Source organism: Pteropus vampyrus, unplaced genomic scaffold (assembly GCF_000151845.1).
Source record: "Pteropus vampyrus isolate Shadow unplaced genomic scaffold, Pvam_2.0 Scaffold22, whole genome shotgun sequence".
NCBI lineage: Eukaryota > Metazoa > Chordata > Mammalia > Chiroptera > Pteropodidae > Pteropus > Pteropus vampyrus.
Window position 1 is genome coordinate 2,136,063 of NW_011888803.1, and position 19,374 is coordinate 2,155,436.

Sequence of the window (19,374 nt, forward strand, 5' to 3'; positions counted from 1 at the left end):
TAGTACCAGTTACAATACTGATATCTTATGTAGGTATTAATTTTTTTATATTGTAATGTGAACAAAGAGACTAGCCTGTGATGGGGGTAGGAGTGAGGAGCATCATTTATGTCTTGAAGTGGGAAGAGTAAGAGGGAGAAGCTAAGTAAGAAGTATTTGTATCAAAAGTGTACATCTCTACAAATTCAAGAAATTATGAAATTGGAAGCAAGCAAAATTGCCTCAGATCAATTACAGTGTATGTGGAGCTGCCTTGTGAAGGTTCCGAGAAACTGCTTTCCTTTCCCAACTTGCTGGCACCAGTACTGAGCTCTCATGAAAGTCAATATTCTGTATTTGTGTGGCACTTCTGGAGAACATGAACAGCACTGCATACTTTATTGTTCTCAGCAATGCAGATAATTGGCAAGTGGAACTGTGTCTTTTCTCCTTCATAAATGGGAATCTGGGAAGAACAGCAAAATGGGGTTCACTACTTACATAGAGGTCCCTAAGCAAAAACAAAACAAAACAAAACAAAACAAAACAAACGAACAAAACCAAAAGTGAAGGAATTGAGAATTCAGTGTGAATTTTACCATCGAGCTCTGAGGACTATGAAGCAAGCTCAATCAGAGTAGAGTATTTATGAGAAAAGCAGCCTCTGACAACTGAGAATTGGCCTGACACTCACAGGCCTTGGCATTCTCCTGTTGGACACAAATGATTTCACAGAACATCGATAAGACCACTCTGTGACTGTGATGGATCAAGACAAAAATAAGACTACTCTGGAATCATGTCTGAACAGAAACACAAACATGAGCATTGTCCAAACCACAAAAATGACCAGGCGTCCCCTGCCTTGCCACATATAACTGCTGCTTCTTTATCAGTCACAACTTTAGCTTTGATGATTTTGTCTACCTTATAGTTAGATTTACTAAGATAGTCATAAAACTGCCCCCATTTCCTGACTGTACCCTATCCAGACAAACCAGGGTTTCCTTGGACCTGCCCCCAAATCATCTAACACAGCCCAAGTCCTTTCGAACTCCCTCTTACTGAGACCCTCACCATTCCCCATGGTGTGCTGTCTCCCCTTGTTGCAAGGAGCAAGAAACTAGAGATGAGAATTCCTGGTGGTTCTTGGCTGGAGGACATTGACAGTTGTCACTGCTGGATGATTACAGTGCAGTTTCTAAAGAGGCACCTTGAATCTAATTTTCCTAATCCCACTTATCCTCTATTTTAATATTTTGATGCTCTGATCATATCTGTTTCAGAAACCTTCGGGACTCCCAGCTACTTTCTATCTTACTCCTTTTGGGCTGCTATAATAATACCACTGACTGAGAAGATTACAAACAACAAAAATTTGTTGCCTACAGTTCTGGAGGCTGGGAAGTCCAAGATCATGGCACCAGCATGGTCACCTTCTGGTGAGAGCCCACTTTCTGGTTCATAATTGATGCCTTCTTGCTATATCCTCACATGTTAGATAGGGCTACTGGTCTCTCTGGAACCTCTCAGATGAGGCACTAATCCCATTTTCAAGGGCTCTACCCTCATGGCTTAAGCACCTCTCAAAGGCCATACCTACTAATATCATCCCCTTTGGGGGTTAGCATTTCAACATTTGAATTTTGGGGGAGGGGGGCTGATGGGTGGATGGTACACAAACATTCAGACCATAGCACTTTTAAATAACTCCCACCAGCCAAACAATGTCTCCTGTTCCTGCTGGCCTCTTGGGTCCTGTCCTATGCTTACAGCTGTAACCTCATCTAATAATCCCCTCTTTACATTCCAGAATATTTAGCTATTTCATTCCTCAGTGCATTTTCTCATGCTGTTCTCACTTTGTTCCCATAGCTCCTACTCACCTCTCTAGTCTCAACTGTCACTTCTTCCAAGAAGCCTTCCTTGTGAATCTGCCAATCTAGATGAGGTATAATACCCACGATTGCATGATTTAACATTGCATTAGCACACGGCATTGCATTTAATTACTCTTCTACTTCTTTTTGAGGGCAGAGACTTAAAAAAAAAAAAATCTCCTTCTTAGAGTCACTAGATGGTTTAGCTGCTCCATAAAGTCTGATAAATACAAAATGATGGATACACTAGGAGATGAAGCTGAAGATGTAGATATGGATACTGAGACTACAAATGTCTTTGAAGCTGTATGGGTTTTATTTTATAGACAGTGAGAATAACTCAAATGTTTTTCAGTAGAGGAATGATTCTTGTGTTTATAAAGTGGAAACATAATCAACCATTCATTCGCTGTGTTTTCTTTATAAACGTTTGGTTTTAAGTTGAATATAATGGTATTTTCTGGAACTGCACAGTATCATCTGAGAAGTTCTAAATATATTACACTCATGAGGTATGCTTACTATCCCTCATGAGCATAAGCCTCATTTTTATGTGAAAAACTCAAGCAAAAAAAAAAAAAAATCCCAAACATGACTCATTTTCAGCAGTGGGAGGATAATCTAACCAGCTGCTTTATAGTCCTCATTGCTATCAGGAAGATAAGAAATGGATAAGATAGTTGCTTTTTGTGCTGAAAATCCCCTGAAGTTTCATGGCATGTGAACAATTCTAGAATAAAGTCCAAATTCCTGGGAAGGGGACAACCACTTCCCTTGTCCTTGCTACCTCATAGGCCGATGGCAGTCCCCTTCACCTTCCCTCACTTGTTCTCACCACTCCAGCCATCCTGAGTGGATGTGGAAGCCTCTTGCAGATTGTGAGAGATGGAGACACTTAGGTTACCTTGGGCAACTTGTATGTATGTTTATATTACTAGGTTCTGCAGGGAGGTAAGGAAGCTTGGGATAGCGTCTATGGCTGGGCAGTTAGTTTCCATGGAAAACTGGAATATCATTCATGCTGTCAGGTGAAAACAGTAACTCTAGACCCTGGAGAACCAAGAGCATGTCTGGTTGTCCTTCACCTTGCATTTTAGTCTCTCTCTCCCTACATCTTACTCTGTTCTTGACTGATTCTCTCCTCTCATTCCTTTGACTTTGTTTAAGATCCTCACTGCCTCATCTCCCTGTCTTTTGTTTCTTTGCCTCTCTACTTTTTCGTGCCACTCTATCAAATTCAGACTCCCTGAGAGAGAGTCTCTGTGTTGGTGAGTCAGGGTATAGTACAGGTGGGACAGGACCCTTTGGCCTGTGGGTCAGGGGCTCATCTCTGGTGTAGTCTGCTGGGTTATGTGGTGCAAAGACAGGTGAATAATGGGTAAGGAGTCCTGTTGGAGAGGATACATGGGCATATCAGGTATTCTCAGATTTCTTGAATTATGGGTATGGCAAATATCTTCCATATCTTATCCAGAACATGAAGCCATTTTCAGTTCTCTATGACTTATATGTATTGTTCTTCCTTTTTCCTGGAAATATTTCCCCTACATGTCCCTGTTAACTTTGTTAAAAGATAAACTGAGGCATATGACAAACTTTGGGTTTCTTTGAGCAAAAATTGATTTGAATTGGTCAGCGTCAAACCAGAAATGATTTGGAGTGCTCCACAGACAAGGGCTAGGGGCAAGGTTTTTATAGAAAGACATGGAAGCAAAGCAAGGATTTTATATGATTGGCTGTAGCTTAAGCAGTTGCATTATTTGGGAAAGCCTCATTCACTGTGATTGGTTGTCCCTGGATTTTGATTTCTTAAGGCATTTTATATGCTTAGGTTTTGGTTTGCTTTTGCAGGCTACTGGCATCTCAGTCTAATGGCTTTCTTGTTGAATTAATTTAAGTTAACTCTTGCTTATGCTACAGGACTCAGGAGTCACTACCCAAAGCCTTTCCTTACCTCAAGCCTGGGTTCTGCACCTCTCCTCTGAGCTTGCATAACTCTTATCAGACTGAACGGTAATTGTTCATTTACAGTCTGTCTCCTTCATAATATTGATTGCTGCTCTGGGCAGGGACTAGTAGTTAGTATGTAGTTAAAAAAAAAAAATTCCCATTTAAAACTTTTTATTATGGACATTTTAAAAACATGCAAAAGCAAAGAAAATGCTGCAACTCCCATGTGCCTAGCTTCAACAGTTATCAACATTTGCCAACATTTCTTTTTTTCATTCCCTATTAAAAAGAGTATTATTAAATGTAACACAAGTAGAGAAAAGCACATTAAATAGATGTACAACTTAATGGGTAAGTAGGACACCTTTGTCCTCGCCAGCCACCCCCGAACCTTCCATGTACCCCCTCCCACCTGCTCCCTAAGAGTAACCACTTTCCTGACTTTTGTGGTAACAAGTCTTTCTTAAAAAATAGTTTTATCACTGAAGTGTGCTTTCCTAACTGCCATAATTTAATTTTGGTTGTGTTTAAATATGTATTTTAATCTATAGTTCCCCTTCCATCTTATTTTTTTCCCTTTCCAATGTATTTGTTGATGAAGCCAGATCATTTATCCTATATAGTTTTTTACTGTTTGTATTTTGCTCATTGCATTCCTATTACGTAGTTCAGCATCCTCTGTCATTGTATTTCTTATAAACCGATAGTTGTAGCTTAAGGCATAATTAGATGAGGTTCGATTTTTTTTCTCCTAATGAGGCGTAAACCAAAGTATAGTTAAAATTTTTACTGATTGAATGAATGAAATAAAACCAACAGGGAAAATAGGATAAGTCCTTTTATAATGGTGTCAATATTCCTGCTGGAATAGGCTAGCCCATTTTGAAAACTCCCTTCTATACTCTTTTTTTTCTGTTGTCTGTACAGTGAAGCAGCTGTGTCTGTCTAGAACTTTTTGGAACTATGGTTAGAACTATTTGAGAGCCCTTCGTCCCAAAAAACTTTGCCAGCCATACCCTTGGCAGAGCCAGATGGGCTCCTTCTTGCATTGGAATGCTGGCAGAATTTTAATTCTTCAAAAGGTTTCACTGGGGAGATATTTCTTCCTGGTATGTGTGTAGAGAACCAAGTACAGGGAAAAAAGATGATAAAGCCTTCTAATAAGAGGTGTTCATCATATAAAGGTATATTTTTATCATTTGTACATGTTATGAACTTATAATAGGAAAGTAATTATAATTTTTAAGTAGAAGGTACGCATATTAGGCCTGTTCAATCTTCTTCTTCATTACGAATTTTTTTGATTACTGACTTTGTGCCAATAACTGTTTCATATCTCGGGATACATCAATGAACAAAACAGACAACAATCTGTGCCCATGTAGAGCTTTCATTCTAGCCCTCCTGCTTATGGAAGTATTGAATTACCATATAATAGCTTAGTGGTTGGGAGCGCCACTTATAATCTGTGATACCGTGGGCAAGTTACTGGCTGCTCTGTCTCTGTTTTTCATTTGTAAAATGGTGTTAATGATAGTATCTACCATAAGGATAGTTGTGAGGAGTAAATGAAATAATGTATGTAAGCACATAGATCAGTGCCTGGTACATTATAGGTATTTATCAAACGTAATTCTAGAGCTGAAATGGCCTTTATTGTATTCCAACTTTTTAACCTGTTTAACTACCAAATCACCCGTGCCTGATTACTTTTAACTATTTTTTGCTGAGTGCTTATTATGAGTTCAGTATTGTGCTTGATGCTGGGAACATAAAAGAGCTAGCTCCTTTCTCCAGTTGAGTTCAGTTCAAAGACAAATTTAACCAGTTTCTAGTTAAGCTAGACAGGTTTCCTAAATTGTGTTCTAAGGAACACTAGCTCTTCAAATATTATAGAAAAATGCCTTCAGTTGTCAAATAACTTTCAGAAATGTATCTTGTAAGTTTGTAATGCACATTAAAGTTTCCAAGAAGTCCACCAAAATTTTTTAAAAGGTGTTTTTTTCCTCATTTTCCACACTTATTTGACTACGTCCCCCCTGCCCCCTACCACGCACACACCTTTTTCTTGCATAACTCCTTGGGCCAGTATTCCAAGGCACATACTTAAAAAAATACTTGTATATTTTAAAAAGCTATTTACCAATTGTTTTATTCTGTGATAATAATGTTCTATCTAGTTAATGTTTATCTTTTATTTAATTCTGAAGAACTCTGCAAGATAGTTTTCATTTCATCCTTGTCCTCTACTGATCTTTTTGCTGTTCTGTTCACTTCATTATCCAACTTTGGGCAAGTCTTCCATTTCATTGGGCTTCACTTTCTTCATATGTAATATGAGTGGGTGGATTAGACCAGTGGTTCCCAAACCTGGTTGCATCTCAGAATCACATGATGACCTTTAAAAACGAAAGCACAGGTTTCTGGGCTCCACTGTTATAGATTTGGGCTATGGCCTGAGAATGTTGTAATTTTTAAAAGTTTCCCTGATTATTCCTGTGCAGCTGTCTTGTCATCTATTGGTAGATAAGTGTTTGAGAACCACTGGAATAAATGAGGAGATCCAAGATACTTTTCAGCTTGAACATTCCTTCAGAGCTTATGTACTCAATTAAAATTATTCGAGTATCATCTGTATGTACAACGTATTGAAATACATACAAAGGTTACTAAGTGCCTATCTCATGGACCTTAAAATGTATAGGAGTGGTGGTGGTAAAAGTAAACTAAAAGAAGTGTACATATGCTGATAATACAAGGTGAATGCTGTCAGAGATACCAAAGATGCTGATAGGGATTTGGTTGGCAGAGATCAAAGAAGGGTAAAATAGAATCTGGGTGAGAAAATTATGGCAGAGCTCAAAACTATTGAGCCATGTGTACATTTACTGCTCATTGTATATACCTAGCATGTAATTTTGATTCCACAGATTAAAAACTAAACTATACAGGAAAGTGTGGTCACAAACCTGAATAAATAAAGACTTCAAATCAGAGACTGTTTTCTACATTACTTTTAGCTAAACAAAACATAAGAAAAGTTCTCTCTGCTTTGCAAGCGGATGTGCTATGGAAATCCTTGAAATTGTAGACCCTTGTGTATTCAATGGTCATTTAGAGATAATTTCCTTCTTGTTAGAGAAGTTCTGGATGGAGAACTTAAACTGAAGTGCTCATAGTATTCCCTGTCAATCAGAGATAAATAAAAAAAATGAAATATTTTAACCTCAATAAAAGTATTTTGGAAAATAGAATTCCATGTATATGATTCAGTAAGACACAGTAGTATAAATTAGAAATAAAAAGACTTTTTTAAAAGCTAAGATTTTCCTGCTTTTCTGACACCGAATGTATTGCTTGGAAATTTGGGAGGGTGATATCATCAAACTCTTTTATAGTTGCCTCAAAACAGTTTAGATATAGGTGGGATAAATATTATCAATTTAGATCTTTTTCCAGTCTAACCTGTCTCATTTCTTGACTCTTCTAAGCATTATTACTTGCAACCCACCTCAGGTCCTCATCTTCCCATCCACCTGTTGGCTCTCAGTTAATGAGGGTATCCATGATGTTTGACCAAAGCCACCAAGGCAAAACTGGTCTCTGTGCTTCTGTGTTTTATTTATTCGCTAAATCTACTAGCAGAAGCAGAAGTCCACAGTGGAGCTACATGGTAAAAGCAGTTAAAACCAATTTTTATTTTTATTGAAAAATAATATATGCACTTAGTAAAAATTGAAAGCAAGTGGGTCACTCTATTACCATGGTTCCCTAGTCCTTTTCCCCAGAAACTTGCTGTGGCCACTTTCTTGACCATTCTTACAGAAAAATGCTCTATGAATTTGCAAGTATGTGTGTATATGTATAAATGTACATGCATATCTCTGTAAGTATAACCCCCACCCTTTCACTTTTAACCTAATTAGGAGTATAGTATATATATGTATATCTGTTCTGTACAGTTAGTCATGGCAGAAGCCAAGGCAATGAAAGAGATGCTGAGGCTTGGGCATGGCAGTCACTGGCATCATTGAAGGGTCCCAGAGAGTTACTGGAGTGTTCTTTATGCCAGGATAGTTGAGATTGTGTCTTTAATGGCACTGAGCTAATTTTAATATTTTATAAGAAGTCTACAAGTTTTCTGAAAAGGTTTTCTGTGCTTCTTTGCTTCCCTGTGTCTCCTTATGATAAACTCTCATCACCTGGGGTAACCAAAGGTATTCACTGAAACTATTCAGATAGAAGTTACGGGTTAACAAATACTTTGGGCTAGATACTTGCTGGGATAGACAAAGAAAAGAGGTAGCTACTGAGAGCAGATGACTGTCACTGCTTCTCTGGATTGATACCTAAAACACTTGGTCTTTCTCATTCATCTCAGGAACTCTAGCTCTGTTGTTTGGGGTGTGCTGAATATTCTGAGGTTTTGGTGATTAAAATGTGGAGTAAGAAGTTGAAGCTTGGGGAGGTCCTGCGGCTTCTATGAATCAGGGAAAGGCAGGAAGGGACCTTTGACTCTGTCAATGATAGAATATTTGCTTTTTAGAAACATATCTGACCCTTGATAAGTAGTCATTAGGAGACTCAAGACCTAGGGCATTTAGAAAGTATATTTACTATTCTATAAAAATCTCCTTGGAGATAATCAAATCACATGTAGAAGAACAGTTCCAATTTTTTTTTTTTTTTTTGAAATGGCTAAAATCCAGGATCTACATCTCAGTCTGTAAAACTCACAGGTTCTTAAATTGCAGTGTTAACTTTAAGTGGCTTTAAAGAGATTACACAGTAACTAGGTTGAGGAAATGATCATTCTGTATCTATACTTGGAACAATTTACATATCTGTATATTGCATTAATCTAGTAGTGGTAGTGAGATTGGCATTATTACTATGTCCTTTATGATCCAGGGCCAGACTCTGAATTTAATCTCCTGAACCTTCTAACATTTGATACTCCGTAGTGTGTCTGGGTGTGGCTAGGTATTAGGTGCTGGCTGTGATTCCTGATACTCTCTCTTGCCTGTATTCTTTACACTGTCCCTTCTCTATCTTAATTTTCCCACCTGTATGTAAAGGTGATTAGAAGGGAAGCATATCTTGAGCATTGAGAGAGAAATTATCATTGAATACCTACCATTACCTCTCTTAACCTGTGCTATCTTATCTGAAATAGTAATTCTTACCACAACCACCCCCCACCCCCAAAAATGATTATGATCTATAGATGAGGCAACTGGAGCTCAGAGCAGAAAAGTTACTCAAGCCATTCAGTTCAAAGAGATACTCTGATCTTTGTGTTAGTATCTCTTTGATAATTTAATTCCAAAGCCTATGCTCTTTTCCTTTATATAAGTGATTTTTAACCTTATTGTATTCAAACTTCCCCTCTAATAATAAATATTTTGTGATACCACTTTTACTATCCTGATATGAAGTTTTAAACAATATTACCTACCTATACACATAATTTTTAAAAATTAATATATTCCTACCTCTAATATTGGGAATAAATATGGAGTTTAATATGCAAATACTTGAGAAAGCTATCTTAGAAGATATAAAGAAGCAGTTAGGTGCTTATGCCTAACTTCTGGTGAATAAGTTTAGATTTAAAAAGTGTAAGAATAAGACAATATTCAACTGGATGTTGTCGACTCTGAATATGTTAAATTTTGAAATAAAGGATAAATAATATTTGTAGATAGTCATAGAATTACATAATATAACAATAGGAGTGGACCGATATAAATGTTTCATAAGAAAATTCAAATAACATAGTTGGCATTGCTGTCAGTGACTTGATTTCCTACAATGATGAACAATTCTTGGTAAGGTTCTGCATAAACAATTAAGCTTCCTTAATTTACATGATAATTGCAGTCCAGGAAAATTCTTAACAAAACATAATTTATCTGTAACACATAGTTAGGCTCTAGGCTTAAATAATTATATACATATATTTTCTCTTCCCCGCATGAATCTCTAGTAGGACGTTTGAAAATCATGTGAGATGCCAGTCAGTTCTTCACTGAGTGGGGCCTCTCTGAGCATTAGAGTTCATACAGTATTCTTACCTCATCCCCAGTCTTTCCCAAGTGCCAGCAGGCTCACACAATCATTGTAACAATGAAAATGCCTCACAAAATTTCCAACTGTTTACTTAGAGGGCGGTATCACCCTACTTGCCCTAGCAACATTGCTTAAGCCGGGTAGCTTGAGGATAAGCACTTGCTCTACGCTGTGAAGTTAGGAGGTAAGGGGGAAAAAGTGTGAAAGCAACAAGAAGGGAAAACCAGTAGAAAGACCTACTATATAGTAGTTATACAGAGTGGAATTATACATGTGATTGGTTTGTTAAGTTTGTGAAGTTTCAAGTTTTTGTAATATTTCAAAGCTACATATGTGGCAACTTCACAGCTTTACAGGGTCCTAAGATAGATAAGAGAGGGTGGCATGTAGAAATGTTTGAGGTCAGTTCAATGGGGAGGTGGGTTTCAGGGTAGAGTGGCATGTCCTGGGTTTGATGCCTGGAGATGCCTCCTTGAAGCCTCAACTTTCTCACTGGGGAAAATGTACAAATAATACTTGTCTTATAGGATCATTGTGAGAATCGAATGAAATAGCATGTTAAGTATCTAGAACAATGGTTCAATAAATGTTAATTCTCTGTCTCTCTTTTCCTCAAAGATTTGGGGGTAATTTCTTGATACTTTTTTTTTTACCCTCCTGAAATGGGAAGACACTTATTTGATCATATAGAAGATGCATAAATTGGTGGCCATATAATTTATATTCCAAATCTAGATACTTCACAGAGTGAAAGGGGTAAACTGGAATCTGGAGTCATACTAATTATAACCCAATTGCCTACTAGAAAAGGAGAAAGAAGAAAAATATGTGAGAAGGTTTATTATACATTTGTTAATTAAGCACCAACAATATAAAAGCCCAGTTTCCTGGGCAGTAAGGAAGGTTTTGAATTACAGGCATTTAGGCTGGGGGTGGGGAGAGGAGAGTGGAATCATAAAAATAGAAGCAGGTAGTGAGAGCACAGTGTCAGCACCAAGCCTGGAGCCAGGAGACTCTGGTACTCCTTGTCCTGGCTCTGGCGTGGTGACACATTCCTGGGAGTTGAGGATGAAGCTCTGTGGCAGCCTGCCAGCTTCTTTGGGAAGCCTCCTAACACTGCTGGGGCCTCCTCCCTTCCCCTCTGTCTGCTCTGCCTGCCCAGTCCCAGGAGCCTTACAGGCAGGAACACAGTCATGTTGCAAGCAGAGGGTGGGAAAGAAGCTGCTTAGAGTGTGGAGCAGGAGCTGGTAATAAATGACTCTGAACAAAGATGAGAGTCTTTCACTAGCGCTGTGCCTAAGTATCTCTGATTCTGTGACTGAGTTTTGTTCCTGGCAGTTTCTCTCCACCTCTTCCAGGTCATTGTTCTTGAGGCACTCTCTCCCTACTGTGGAAATAGTTCAGAGTTGAGCAACCCTGAGCTTAGAAGAATCTTTACATATACTCTCCGTTTCCATGGCTAAACTCACCTGTGTAACACCGACCCTACCCATAGGTGAAGTTTTTTATGCTTCTCAAATTTTCTAATGACTAAATGTCTACAGTGGTCCGTGAGTTTGCTTCCACCCTTATCTCCCAGCCCTTTGTCACTTCTTATCTAAGGAACCCTGTAGTACATTTTCCTTTGTCACCTCTCACCCTGTCACTCTGTAGTACATTTTCCTAACGTCTTTCAGGTGTCCTAGTTTAGAATAAAAATCAATTTCAATCTTTCTCAAAATGTTTATAGTTTCTCACATTGCACCCCTCCCCTCTCTGTAAAGTGCTCATTTCTCTGTCTGAAATTCTGTCCTAGGGAATAATAAGGAATAGACCACCCTCCCCTGTCATTCCATCTTGACACCTGAGTGGCTCATCATGCTAGCTTTCCAGTTTTCCATGATTTATTTGGATGGTTTTAAAATATCACATGCTTTGTAGACTTTTCATTGTAAGGGTTATAAGTCTGCTTCCTGGGCTTAAGTGAAAACAGTGCTACATGAACATTCTGACAAACAAATTTTAAAATTTTGTTTAAGGACCCTTTGGGACCTAATGGCCATTTTAAAACAAATTATATTTGTATAAGTATTTGATAGACTAGAAAGTTTAATCACAAGTGTCTTTGTTGGTCCTAACAGTTTAATGTTATGTTTCACAAACCACCCTACTACACCGTTCCCATTGTTTACGTTGAGATGGAAAATGTCTCCTTGTTATAGTCTCTCCATACCTTTTTAGGTTCTTTGCCATTTTAAGTGTCAAACAAGAGGAGACTTTTGAGAAGATAATTGGTTCTGAAAGCTGAAAATTTGAGACCGTACCTGACAAGGGGAATAGCAGTGATTTGTGATATCTTTAAAACTGGCATGTAACCTTGCAGCATTATTAGTCTAGGCTAAAGCTTAGGTATCTCCTCTGACTGGAAGAATATTGCGGAAGAGGATGATATATATAGCTATACACATTTGATTTATCTTACTCATTGGTTTGTTTACAAAGGCAAGACTAAAACCTATCCCTATTCTTTTAACCTTTTCTTGTATTTGAAGGATTGCTTTGAGATTTTGACTTTCTTTGATACATACTTGTTTTGATTAGATGTTGTTAATAAAAGAAAATAAAATGTTCTTTTGGTCTTTCTGGAAAGTCATTTGGTAGATTAAAAATATGAATTTGATTTTCTTTTTTTGGATAAAATTATTTTTGTCACACTATTTTGCTCATTAAAAACATTGGAGGAAAAAAAATAGTTGTACCAGAGAAGAAAGAGTACAAAGGGTGATTCACTTTTTATTTAAGACTTGCTGCTGCTGACCCAGGACAGCTAATTTAGAAGTGAATCATTTATAGAAAGTTCTACACAGTTCGAGGCAGGGCTTTGTACAATATCCTCATGAAGGTCTAAATAGAGCATATGGTGTCAGGTTTCTAACTATCTGTCTTGTTGCCAATTTTATCTTTTCTAAACTGTGAAACTTGTTTCTAGATGACTATAGCCACTGACAAGGTTAAGGCAAAGCCACTGTATAATAAAATGTGCGTTTTTAAAAACAAATCTTTAGAAATTTATTTCATGTATTATACTGGGAAATAATAGACATGAGATTTTAAATGTGTGTGTTTATAATACAAAGAAATGAATGTAACTGGTCAGTTTTAAAATGATTTAACAAGAGGAAATAAATTACTAATTACTTATTTACTGTAAATCAAATTAAACAATATTATTAATATTTTAATATTTATTAACCTAATATATTTGACTTTTAAAGTCCAATTACAAATAGCTTTTTTTTTTTGGTAAGCTATCTTCGCCCCTTTTAGGAAGTGAATGGTTTATTAAATAAACACAGTGTTTATGGCTTCATATAGAAGAAAAAACTATGTAGTCTGCCTTCTAGGAGTTTTAAATTCAAAGCTGAGTTTATATTTACAACACAGTTACAGTATAATGGGTTAGAAAAAGCTCAAAAGTCTGAATTCCAATTTGACTCTGTTAATCACTAGCCATGTGACCTTAGACAAATTATCTAATAGGTCTGAGCTGGTTTTCTCTGCCCAGGGCGTAGTAATGCCTGCCCTATGACCTGACTCACAGGGATTAGTTGAGCTAATGCTTTAGGAAGTGATCAGTAATTTAGATGTCTCTATGCAGATATTAGGTGTCAGAGAGACAACATTGCAAGGAAAAGAACTTGGAGTTCAACAACCAGAGCTGGAGTTACATTTATACCAACTACTATTTAACCACAAGTCATTGTATCTCTCTAAGCCTTTATTTTCTAACCTGTAAAAAATGGGTAAAATGATACCTCACACAAAATTGTAAGGATTAAATGAGATAATATGTGAAAGTACCTAGTACATATAAGTAATCAATTAATGTTTCTTGGACCTTAATTTTTTTTTTTTTTTTAGATGAGGCAATCCTTGGTTGACTTCATAGATTGCAAGGACCTTGTCAACTTACAATCCCTTATTTATTTTTTATTTTTTATTTTTTATGCCTACGGCACCTGGTCTTCCTAGGTGGTCTCCCATCCAGGTACTAACCAGGCCCAACCCTGCTTAGCTTCCGAGATCAGATGGGATCAGGCTTGTTCAGGGTAGCAGGGCCATAGACTTGAACCTTAATTTTGATTTTTTTTCCATTCTTTTAGAACTTTATCTCCCCAGTTCTTTCACTTCACCATATCCAAAGAGAGATGAGAAGGTGTCCCAGCTGTGAATGTAATTGAAGAATCATTTGAAGTACCTTGATACAACACATTTACCAAATATTTTGGGGGAATCATGTCAGATAAGATACCTAGAGCTTTTGGAAAGAGTTTTGAGTAACATAATTTTTGTCCTTGTGGTTTGGCTAGAATTACTTCCTTCTGTTCAAGCATTCAGGGTAAATTGGTAATCTTTTACCCCCAATAGTTATTTTGCTCTTCGTTTCAGATTTTTTTTTAAATTCCTGCTATTTTAATGGCAATTAACTAGACTGAGGTAAGATAATCTTTTTTTTTCCTTTCTTTTTAAGAGAAGGACTTTGAGACTTAGATAATAAGAATGGCACCAATAAAACTTTAGTCATTAACAAAGGAAACATAATGCAAGTGGTTTTCTTGTGTTTAAAGGTGTGACATTAACTTCCAATGAGAGTGTGACTTAGTTAATCACTAGGTTCGTTACTATGCATGTTCTCTTCTTTATTTTCTATAATGACATTCGCTGATATTTCTTATTATCTTATTTTAGAAAACATGTAAAAAGTTAGTAAGATTCTTGGGGTAGATTGAGATATAGGAAAAGTTGTATTATGATATTTAGTAATGCTGCTGTTTTAGATAACCACTAGAGGTAACTGTTCTAATTGCTTATATTTAAAATCATATCCACAAATAATGTAACACACTCAATGCCAGTTACACAAGCCCATAACCTCTTCCAGAGATCTTTGGAACATGTGGAATCTTGGTCCAACTCAGCTGCTGTTTAAGGAAAGCATTTAACAAAGGAAAGTTGCAAATGGACTTTCTGGAGTTTTAAAAATGAATTTCGGTGTGTTTTCTGAGAGATGTGTAAATTGTTTGTGGGCCAGAAAATCTTCTGAAGCACTGTTAAGAAATGATTTATTTAACCCTATTCATAAAACACATTTGTGGAATATATAATAGTGCCATCAGAGGAAAAAAGCAGTATTAATTTATATTAATGGGCTCTATACAGTAGTTCAGACTTTTATCATCCTAGCCGTATTGAATTTCAAGGGTGAATAATCATAACCATGTAAGAAGAACTAGAAAACAGCAGTTAAGATATAAATCCATGGTAAGAATACTGTCCATGAGCTATTTTTAAACAATGAAAAAAAGTTGAAGGATAATGTAATTTATGAGGGAAAATGAAATCCATCCTGGTTATGACATTAAAAAGGAGCAAAATCTGATATCTTTAAAAAAAGTAATGCAATTTAAGAAGCTGTCAAGCATAGGTATAAATATTATTCAAGAAGCACCTGTATTCTAGGAATAACAATAGCCTTTATATAGAGCTTGTTAGTTTAAAAAGCACTTTTATATATAATCTCTGATTGAGTTTTCGTACCAACTGTGTGATGTAGACCAAACTTGACTGATGCCATGACCAAGGAGGTCAAATGACTTGACTGTCACTGAATACAGAATTGGAGTCTGATGAAGGTCTCTTACCTCTTAATTGATTGTTTTCTTCTCTTTCCTTTCATCATCTTTTCTTTCTTTTTAACAACCATTGCAAGGATGATATAGCTCCTCTCTAGAGATCTTTTTTTTTTTTTTTCCTGATATTGGAAATAAGGGGGGTGACACTTTATTTTTGTGCCTGAAATTTTCAATAGAGGAGATAGGATATGAAATTAGGACAAGGATGCATTACATCTCAATGCATTGAAGGGAACACAGTTCACCATACACCTCGGAGGTTTTTTTTTAAGGTTAAAATTAGATAGTAGGTATAAAGAACTTTTAACTTTGAAGAATGACAATAGAAAGAATAATGATTATATCAGTTAGGAATCTTAGTTGAAAGCAACAGAAAATCCAACCCAGAATAAGTTGATGAAACTACTGGCTCATGTAAATATTCCAGGATAGGACTATATATCAGATAAGATGTTTTCAGCTACAATTAACATAAAACTACTCAAACTGGTTAAAACAAGATAATTTATTATTTTATGTGAAGAGGTAGAGTGGGCTCCAGAGATGGTTAATGGAGCAGCTCACCAATGTCAAGAATCTTTGTTTACTCCATCTCTTTGCTTTACTTTTCTTGGCATTGGTCTCTTCCTCAGTTGCAAAGTAAGATGGTGTTGGAATTTCCTAGACTACATATAGGTAAGGCAACATCCAGGTGAAGGAAAGGAATTGTGTTTTACTCTGTTTGTTTCTTAGTAAAAAAAATATATATTTTCCAGAAGCTTCCTGGGCATTTTCCTTTTATATCTTGTTGGCCAGGATTGAGCCATATTCTTAGTCCTAAATCACCACTTAGACTAGTTTAAGTATTATGCCTGGAACAGGGGATGTGAATCATTTTCCTTCAAAACACATAAAAGGTATGGATGATAGCTGAAGGTTATATTAAAATGAGAAAAGGGTAGAGTACTTCTAGTGTCCAGTACTGTCCTTAGGTAAGACTGGATCTAGAGGTTCTGCCCTTCTCCATCTGTCAGCTTTGTCCCCAGGCTCACTCTTCGAATGTTGCAGTGATAGCTGCAGTAGTTTTAGACTCCACATCAGAGAGAGAGGAAGGAAGGGAGCGAGGGATAGATGGAGGGACAGACAGACAGACAGCAGAAAAGAGAAGATTCTTTCCTCAGAAACCCCAGTAAACTTTTTTTTTTTGAATCTTTGGCCTAAATTGGATTATGAATTAGTCATTAACCGATTTAAACCCAGTCATGATTCATTTCTCTTGAAACTGAGAATGGGATCACTCCCATCCAAGCTAACGTATGGCTTAAAATGAGGAAGGAGAAATTTCCAAAGAAAAATCAGGGGAAGGGGAATGGATACTGTAGATATTGATGTCCAGCACAATAACAATTCAAGGACTTCTATCATCTGGCCTCAAAGAGTAATAGATTTTTCCTTCCATTAATCCATCTCTCCTGTAGATAAGGCACAGTGACAGGCATACAATAAGATAATAAATCTTTACTTACTAAAAGTTTATGGAGCAAAATATGGTAAGTTTCACAGGAGATGTATGAAATTTAATAGGTATGTAGAAGATGAAGAAATAAAGTTAGTCCATGATGATAATAATAGAAAATATAGTAGTTTAGCCAGACTTTATTGAATGGGGAAGATTTTGACAGACATAGACTGGGTTTAAAAGTTGCGTTTAAGCTATAGCATTTTTGGCTAAAGAAGGGAATGACATGTAGATATATGGAGATGGGGAAAATACAAGGTATAAAGTTGATAAAAACATGAGATTCTAGAACTGAGCTGCCCAGTATGGTAACTGCTAGCCAGATATGAATAGTGAGTACTTTAAATATGGCTAGTCCCAACTGAGGTAAGGTACAAGATATATTTATAAGGGTAAATACACACCAGATCTTAAAAACTTAATAAAACGTGTAAACTATCTCAATAATGTTTATATTGATTATATGTCGAAATGATATTCTGAATATAAGGGGTTATTTAATTGAGTAAATTATATTAATTTCACCTATTTACTATTGTTAATGTGATGATTAGAACATTTAAAATTATGTGGCTCAAGTTACATTTCTATTGGGCAGTGCTACTCTAGAAAACGGAATAGTCATGAGTACTCTTTCTGTCTTAGAAAAGTTGGTAATGATGGTGAATATTTAATGAACGGATCATTTTCCTTACATGATAAATTGCCTTGAGTTTGCTTTCTTTTGATTTAGCTTAGTGTGTTCATTGAAGAGTATAAAAAACGATGTTAAGTACTACATTTTACTGCCTTTTATCTAGTATACTTATATGCTGGAAGCAAACATTCTTAAAGGGACATTGGTAATATGACTGCTTCATTGTTTCTTTTCTTGTTGTTTTTTTTTTAAATCTTTTAACATCACACATTTATTAATGATGTTAATTGGATAAAAATCGTAATTCTTTCATCTACAAAATGAAAATAATAAAACCCAATACACAGATATGTTGAATTAAATAAAGTGAATGTGTGCTGTAAATGCCGTCAAGATATAAACTGAGCAGGGCACTGTTAGATGTTGTAGGAAAGAGAAAGATGACTAAGATATCTCTTTCAGAGTGAGAGTGACAGGTATGTGTTACACCAGTTGGACTTCAAGGCAAGGTGACTCAGACACTCGAATGAGGTACTAGAATTAAACTCTGTGAGAAAAGTGGAAAGAGTGATTGATTCCATTTGGGCAGTCACGTTTGCACAGTCTCTCATTTGACAAGGGCATATGAGTGGAGTGGGCAGACAGGCATTTTAGACTTTGGATTGAAGGAAAAAGTATGAATGAAGGTAGAAATATACAGCATGTATTTGAGGTTCCTTTTGTTTAAATATTCATGGATTTTAATATATTACATACAACTGGCTCATGTGCCTCACTACTTCAGTGGAGCATCTGCTAGCTGAGGAGTTTCTTGCATATAAGGGCTAGTCATATTCATCATTGCACATCCAGCGTGCCGCACAGAACCGGGCAAAAAGCAGGTTGTCCAGTAGGTAATTGGTGAGTGGATGAATGAGCATGATCTTTGCAACATAGAAAGTGGTATATCATTTTCTTATTTTTCAGTTCAAAATACAGTGCAGAGAATGTGTTTGAATTTTTATACCCTTATCACATGCTTATAGATATATTTGCTGATCGCTATGCATTGAGGTTGTGTGAGTGTTAGGTTTTTATTCTCCCATGAAGAACTGATCTGAAGTCATGGAGTTTTAGTTATCTGCTGCTACAGAGGACTCTTACTCGACCTCCTGGTGACCATTACATTCCCACAGGTTTTCAACACAGCTTTCTGTGGAGCTCCATTCCACGAAGGATACCGCCAGCTCCACTCCTTCCAGAAAAAAATGATGTCTTGCCTGCCAACTTTTAGCTTCTTGAAATGGAACATTATTTTGCAGGGGAGGAAACACAATGAAAAAGGGTTATATCTACAGGAAATCTAATTGCTCTACAGTAAAGCATGCAAAAATTTGAAAGAAAGGAAGCGGCTTAGTAACAAGAATTTCACTTTGTGTGGGATTTCCTTTTGAAGGCTTTTCCCTGTTTTCTCTTATATCATCATTATGTTTTAACATTTTATTTCCTGTCTACTTGGTAAATTGCTTTTATATTAGTGGTGTTTGGGATCCACTATGAATACCATTAACAGATTCACTGGAAAAAGAATAAGGAGACAACTATGTTTATTTCTTTATTCCCTTCCCATCATTTTGAGAAAGGAAGTCAGAAACTGTTTTCTATGCATACTCACTTCATCCTCTACCCATTATTAATGATTTTTGT

The 19,374-nt window shown here is 36.6% G+C and overlaps 1 protein-coding gene and 1 non-coding gene across 2 annotated transcripts in view; one reads left to right on the plus strand and one right to left on the minus strand.

Annotated features, from left to right (window-relative positions):
- GIPC2 (GIPC PDZ domain containing family member 2) overlaps positions 1–19,374 on the plus strand; it is an 81,196-nt gene that overhangs the window by 7,190 nt on the left and 54,632 nt on the right. The window lies entirely within an intron of this gene.
- LOC111736918 lies at positions 13,868–13,986 on the minus strand. Its single transcript, XR_002779284.1, has one exon. It is a non-coding gene; the product is annotated as a 5S ribosomal RNA (ribosomal RNA).